The sequence below is a fragment of the Erithacus rubecula genome (genome assembly GCF_903797595.1).
Source record: "Erithacus rubecula genome assembly, chromosome: 9".
Taxonomy (NCBI): Eukaryota; Metazoa; Chordata; class Aves; order Passeriformes; family Muscicapidae; genus Erithacus; species Erithacus rubecula.
Window position 1 is genome coordinate 12,204,606 of NC_136660.1, and position 6,628 is coordinate 12,211,233.

Consider the following 6,628-nt stretch of genomic DNA (forward strand, 5'->3'; position numbering starts at 1 on the left):
ATAGAAGCAGAGCTGTAAATTGGCAACTACAGCACCTGGAAATAGCAGTGACAAAAGCACTGCAGAAGAAAAAGAAGCAGCAATGTGTTTAGGGAGCCAGCATAGCATGTGAAAGGCTAAATGAAAGAGCAGATAGAAGGTATAAGTGGATATTTCAAATCTTTTTGAAAAAGCATTTTTCCAATAAATTGTTTGCAACCTGTAGTGCAACTGGGAATAGTGAGAGTCTCTCTCTTGGTGTCTGTCCCCTTTAGCACAATATGTGTTCTCAGGACTGGGAGATTTCATTCTGCAAAGGACTTTGCCACCTTGCTTTCTCTGGGTCATTTCTAACTGGGAACATTTCTACCAGGTCTCTGCAAGGCCCCCTTTATTGCAGCGTGGATGTAGATGCCACACAAGTAAAAATATTTAAAACACAGAATTCCTTCTTTGCTTTGAACATCAGTCTTAGGGCTGATTAACAGGAGCTGCATTCCTTGATTTGTATTCTGAAAGCACTCAGGAGAAATTAAAGACTTAGATGATATTCAGGCAAATGAAGTTATCTTTGCAAGAGCTGCCATTTTTGCTGTCATGGAATGTTTGATGGAAGGACAGTTGTTATTTTATAGGCTGGTTTTAAGCCACTAATGACAAGTTATAAGAGATAATTTTCAATATTTAGTTCCCAGAATTACAATGATATTTACACCAAAGGGTAGACAAGGAGACAGGAAAATACAATTCTAATTAATCCCAGAAAAGAGCCCTGCTGTCCGTGGTAACCTTCTTTGCCACAGTTTCTCTGACTGTAAAACTTTAACAATGGTACTGATATTGGTACATCACAGCAAGAAGGTACTAGAATTAGATGTTACTACTTTACAGCATTTAAAGGGAAACATACAATTGATCTTTAAAGACTGAGGGTGGGGGTGTCAAAGTTGCAAGTATTGATTTTAGTGATATCAAAATACATCTTTTTTATAATTTAATAAATGGCTTTGGATTTAGATGAAGATCTACAGAACTATCACTACTTGAGAAGCAAAAATAAATAATAGCTGTTTCTAGTATTTTTACAGTTCGCTAAAGTACAAAAAAATAAGCTACCTTCAAAATAAATATAATTTAAAATTCTGGAAAGCACAAATGTTTTTTTTTAAATACTGTCAATTTGCCACACTATAATTAAAAATATCATAGCCTATATATTAATCTTTATATGAACCATGCTTATTTATATGTAATACTAACTGCCCAGACAACCAAGAGAGTATTTTCCTGTTCTCCTAGTAAGTGAACTATGTTAAATTTGTTTGGCAAGCAATTTAACCTGAAAGACAGCTAAAAGTAGAGATACTCATTTATTGAGAATACTGTTTATATTATATTATTTATTACTAGTAGCTGGGGGTTTCTGGTCCAAATTTGAATTGCATTTGGATATGGGTCAAAGCAATCAGAACTGCTATGTGAGACTAAGACTACTCAGCTTACCTTCAGTTCCCAGAAAAGTGCAAATAAACAAATAATGACACTAATGACTATTTATAAGTTGTTATATGAACACAAAATTCAAAGATTAGTAAGAGTTAAAACAAGCCAATCTTAATTATTTTTATAATAGAAAAAGAGACCTAAAACATAGGAATAATATGGTATAATATTACTGCATCCCATTTTTACAATACTTTCAGAACTGCTTCTTGAAAAAGATTTTGGGAAACAAGGACTAGAAATGAAATTATGAAAAGACATGTGCAAAGGTGCCTGGATTTTGCATCAAATGAGAGTAGTTTATAACAAAATTTATTAGCTGGGGTTGTTCATACATCTGTCCTGGGTCTGGTACAACTTAATTATTATCACAAGAAATAAAAGTAATAGAGAATACATATGTTACTTCTTGCCTTTCTGACTGACTACACAGAAAGGAGAAAGCAAAGACAAACCTCTTTGACTATCAGTTGGTTGCACTGGAGAGAGGAAAATGAGGTGAATCAGTGCTCTAAGGCTTCATCTGGGCACCTCTTCCCACTTCAAGCCACAGGGTTGAAAAGCTTACCACAAATTGAACTGCCTTGCAGGAGTGTTTGAGGATTCCTTCTCCTCCTTTTACCTTTATAACCATTAAAGTTATGACTAAACTGCAACATATTAACCATAGAGACACACACTTAAGCAGCCCTGCCTAGCAGAAGGACAGATCTATTGAACAATGCTGTGTACACTTAAAAGCCTACAGTCTTCAGTCATCTTTTATTGTAAGACCAACATGACTTTTGATCAAATAATATCATGTTCTCCAAATCCAAGACAGACAACAAAATCTGTATCCAGTTTATTTAATTGTAAAATATTTTTACTATTTTGTTTATTTCATATATTATTTTCAGAAAGGTGTCTTCAAACAAAAAGGTAAGAATCACTTCCTTCTTCATTCAATTCAAGTCTCATTATCATTTTTCCCTACCCTACTTAAAATTTTTCTAACATTTTGGTAGGGAAATGTCACTTCCAAACCTCTGTCCTGGAAATAATGTGAGAAGGCAGCTTGTATTTCCTCAAAACATTTTATAAGAATCCCTATTGTACTTCCTCCCACTCTAGGCTGCGACACATCTTTAGAGCTTTCAGCTCACTTCATTCAAACACTCATTCAAAAATTTACCCATACATAAAGGGAGAAATTAAGCCATAGGTAGACCAAGATAACACCAAATAGGGTAGAAAATGCTGTTGTGCTTTTTCTTTTCATAGCATCTACTGTCTCTCAGCCTCAGTTTGGACCACCTGCTGTTCAGATTTCAGAATGAAAACCTAGGGGTATATATGTGTGTGTGAGAGCATATTACATATACATATTATATATATATATATATATATATATATATATATATATATATATATATAAATTTTAAAACACTACTGGTGACTTGGAGCTTTTACATAAATTCTGAACTTTCTGAGCTCTCCAGCAATGCCTACTCCTAGCAGAGATTGTGTTCACACAGCTCTCTCCCTAACAGCTTCTCTGTGATCCCATATTGCACTGTGCCAGCCTAGAATATAAGGACAGGTCACAGTGAGTTTTCACCAAAGCTGCTGCAAGTAATGAAGTTCCCCAGCAATACTGTGTCTATAACAAAAAGTAGTTTCAGTCTCCTTAGTATTTGCTGTGTAAGAATTAAAAAGGAAAGAAAAGTGGATATGCTTAATTTTAGAGTGGCTTTCAATAGAGGAAAAGCATTTAGAATGTCCAAGTGTAAATGAAAAGACATTATCTAAGGTATAACCAAAACAATTATGACATTAAATTGACAAACTCTATACCACTATCACCTCTTGAAGGAGTTCAATCCTTTACCATTCAATTTTTCTGTAAGCTGAAAAAATCCAAGTGACAAGAGACATTAATAGCAATTTAGGCATACCTACAATTACAAACTAACAGGACATTTCATTTAAGTTATCTGAGCTGTATTCTTCATAAACACACCGAAGGTCAAATCCCGCATTGATTTTCAATGTTAGAAGTTTTGTAAGAATAAAAACACAATTCAGAACAGAATTTCTAAGTTGTCAGTGCTGCAAAAGAAATAATAAAAATTGATTGTCACAGATAAGTAATTTTATGGGCATAATATAATTTAGATTAAGTCTCACTCTTCTCCACAGTAAACCACTAGTGTGCACAAATTTCCAAACATACAGACACAATTGACATCATCTTGTTTCCCTGACAGCAGTGTGAGTTTACATTCATGGCTGTGCATTATCTTTCACTAGCTGCATCCCAAAAGCAATGACTGATCAGTCAAACGTAGGCTTCTCAATACAGACATAAATAATTATATTTTGTAGGTCTAATATGTTTAGTGTTTTACCTGGGACATTATCAGAAACAGTCCCTTTAACAGGACTATGTAAGTAAAGAAAATCACGAATTATTGCTGAGCAGGGGTCACAGAGGGCCTTACTTCAGTTCTCAAAAGTCCTACTGACTATAAAATGGGCACATAACAATTCTGCTTCTAACACAGCATTGTTTTTCTTAGAGTTGATTCTACCAATACAGGGATGGTGGAGATTTTGAAGAAACAAATGCTTTTCACTCATGAAAAATAGATATCCAAGAAGTAACCATAGGAATCTTCACTGAAGGGTAAAGTTCTCAATGCTTAGCTTCCCCAGGTTTTTCACACAGGTTCCTTTCCCCCACTGTATTTAAGAAATTCCAATAACTATGCAGAACACAAGAAAGTTCATCACTATGTGAAAGAAACAGAGCAGGTAAACAGCTGCCAGTGTCAAGAGCTTCTTTAAAACAGCAATATGTTATGAGATTTTGTTACCTCTGTTTCAGTGGGTTTTGTAAGAGTAAGAAAAATCCCAGACATATTCTATTTTTAAGTCTAAAGGTACAAAAGAACTGGAGAATTATAACACCTGCTTTTCTGTTAATGCACTACATTTTTACATATAAAAAGACAGGTTCAGACAATGCAGGATGCTGTGGATTGCAGAAACACTGATAATTTCTATAATTTTAATAATCTCTGTGTGGTGCACTATGGTCTGGTGTTCACAGTATTCAGAGCCAGGTTTTTCCTCCTACTGACTGCCTGGTGACTGCTGGTGTGCCACTCCAGCTTGCCATGCTTTCATCCCTCAGCTACAAAAGAAGATACTGAAAGGTTGTTTCTTTGTAATTTAAATGTGTAAAGGTTGAACAGTGTCACTGACACAAAATCAACAATCAAAAAATTCTTTAAAGGCCCAGTGCAAAATTTCTAGAAGTTAATGTTTTTTCCTAATGATCTCAATTGTCTTTGAAACAGATAATAAATTACCTTGAAATTTAACATGCAGCTAGGGTAACACTTAAAAATATAAGCCAAAAGTTTTTTAGAAATACAAAACCTTTACAGATACTGTGTAAAATAAGAATAACATGTCACTAAAGGAATGCCGTTCTTCACTTGGAATATAATTTAGAATATATTTCCATTTCATTAAAAAAATGCAATATTGTTTTCATGCAAAGAAAATGAACATAAATACTTGTCTTATTTCATTCAAAATATATTGCAAAGTTTTCAGAGTTTTATATTTGGAATCACAGACATTATGGCACCTATTTTTTCCCCACAGATGAACAAATGTAATCAGGAATTTATGTGGATCCAAAAGAAAAGAGGGAAGCAATCATTTTAAGCAATTCAAAATCCACCAAAGCTTTGCAGATTTAAGACAGGGCACAAACCAGTTACTTAATTTTTTCTGTTTTCTTGGTGTCTTATTGTATCTTCTGTCCTTTTCTGACTTCTTTTGAGTCAAAGCATAATTATGTGCTACCAATGCAAGAACACTGCTAAACATTAAAAAGATTGTAAGCATGATAATGCAGGTGATTGGAGACTATAAATGGAAGAACTTTTTTTATACAGATAGAAAATAAATTATCAAAGAGGTATTTACCCATGAAATTTGTTCCTCCTATTTACCTTTTCTCCATTCCAGCCTGTGGTTGATTGGCACAGGGATTCATTATTACTCCATTTCTGACAAAAGGCATCATACTACTTGAAGGCAACATAGTAGACTTAGTATATGCCAGGCATAAAACTGATCTTTTGATTTGACATTTGCAGTGCTGTCCTTATTATCATGTGTGAGCAGTGTAAAGAAACCAGATACAGCACATGGATAATTTTTTGCTTTTGCTTGAAACACTTTTTAAAGCTCATATGAAAACTGAAAGATGGAAATAGATGACAGACCTTACTTTGGAGACAGACTCAATCTAGTAATAAAAAACAAACATTAAGTACAAACTTCACTGTGAAATCCTGAAGGAAAAATTATTACATTACTAAGTATCAACAAAATTTGCCTTAAAGATGCAAATATGGTGTTGGATAGATCTCCTTTTGGTATAATGCAAGCAAACTTTTTTGATCTCAATGCAGGTAAAATAAGCTACCTGGTTAAGAGGAAAAGTCCAATTCTACTGTGTGCCAAAGATCCCTAAGTCCATGAGTTTGCAGTGAATGCTCTTGCAGAGTTCCAATACCAGAATCTGATCTCTTTTGTGCATCTTAACTGGCTTCTGAAAGGTCAATAGCTTAAGGATTTTGTAATCTAGGTAAACCACCCAGATTTTTGTATTTAACAGCTCACTGAACCTTTCTGTGAAATTCTTTAGGTGTTGACAGCATCACATGAGTTGGGTTATACCACATAACTCATACACATTGCATGGGGAAAAAACAACTCACTTCAGTCATATAATCATTCTCTAATCACTTCCCCAAGCTAGGGCTAAGCTTTCATGTAATCTCCATTCTACCATTTCTTCTCAAGGTAAATGGCCATATTCTCACCTTGCAGGAAAACAGTTTTTCTACCTCACCCTTTTTAACCCTTCTCTGTGAAGTGTTCCTTTATTCCTTTATTCTTTCCTGGGAAAAGTAAAACCTAAAGAAAATTCAGAAAAAGCATGCACATTTAATGATATAATGTGGGGTTTTTCTGTAGTATTTAATGCAATAAAATTAATCCTGTAATTATTTTATTAGGACTTTGACAGCTTCACAGCAATGACCTGATGTCAGAAGACTGTTCATAAGAGGCTTGTCTA

General features: G+C 34.4%; 1 long non-coding RNA gene across 1 annotated transcript in view; it reads right to left on the minus strand.

The window, feature by feature from the left end:
* Window positions 1-5,570, minus strand: part of LOC306805200 — a 58,362-nt gene extending 52,792 nt beyond the window's left edge. The window contains exon 1 of the long non-coding RNA XR_013775143.1: window positions 5,467-5,570. This is a non-coding gene — a long non-coding RNA (uncharacterized lncRNA). The remainder of the gene's footprint in view (window positions 1-5,466) is intronic.
* Window positions 5,571-6,628: the final 1,058 nt, after the last annotated feature.